The sequence below is a fragment of the Triticum dicoccoides genome, chromosome 7A (genome assembly GCF_002162155.2).
Source record: "Triticum dicoccoides isolate Atlit2015 ecotype Zavitan chromosome 7A, WEW_v2.0, whole genome shotgun sequence".
Classification (NCBI taxonomy): domain Eukaryota; kingdom Viridiplantae; phylum Streptophyta; class Magnoliopsida; order Poales; family Poaceae; genus Triticum; species Triticum dicoccoides.
The window spans coordinates 23,601,806-23,602,650 of NC_041392.1; the positions used below are offsets into that span (position 1 = coordinate 23,601,806).

Below are 845 nucleotides of genomic sequence, written 5' to 3' on the forward strand. Positions count from 1 at the left end.
TATATGTGCATGTATTTGTTAGGATAATCTCCTACCGGCCCCGCCTCTAGTTTCCTTGTATAGATGAGGCTGAGGGCTGCCCTTGTACCCATATATACGTGCACCGTGCACCCGATCAATATATCGAGAGTTGCATTGCCTTCAACACCGATGACCGACGTCGCCGGCGGAGGGGAGCCGCCGGAGGACGGTGCTGGAAGATTGGCCTCCTGGCGGCGGCTAGGGTTCCAAGCCGCCTGGACGGCGCTTTAGATTGCTATATAGGTTAGCTATATAGTTCGGTCCTATACTCTGTATATGTGATCAACTACGAAATACGAAATCAGAAGGAAATAAGAGCACAGGAGCGACACGTTCCGGTTGCAATAAATCGCTCCGTGTGGAATCGATCCAGCGGCATATATATCGATTGAATCGCTACGGAAGTATCCCCAGAAATAGGCCGTCGAGCTCTGCGTCAACACGTACGCCTACTCGGTTTGTGCGCACGGTGACATACATCGATCGGCAGCGCATTGACCTAATCGAAAAGAAGAATTATTCTTCCGCTGCGCTGCTTCTTCTTCTACTTCTTCGGCACGCCAAACATGGTGCAGGTGCAGCCGGACGACGTGGCCTTGATCGTCTCTTTCGCTGCTTTGTGCTGGTCGGCGTGGAGGTACTGCAGCGTCTGACCCCACGGCTGATCTGCTGCCTCGGCGACCCTACAGACTGAGGACCTTGGACGCCGGCAGTGTTGATCCGGTCATCGGCCGCGACAACGAGATCGACCGCGTCATCTGCATCCTCTGCGGCCGGACCAAGAACTGTGCCGCGCTGGTCGGAGCCGCGGGAGTCGGCAAGAC

The 845-nt window shown here is 55.3% G+C and overlaps 1 pseudogene; it reads left to right on the forward strand.

Moving 5' to 3' along the window:
* The window catches only part of LOC119332911, a 4,693-nt pseudogene that overhangs the window by 747 nt on the left and 3,101 nt on the right, over positions 1 to 845 (forward strand).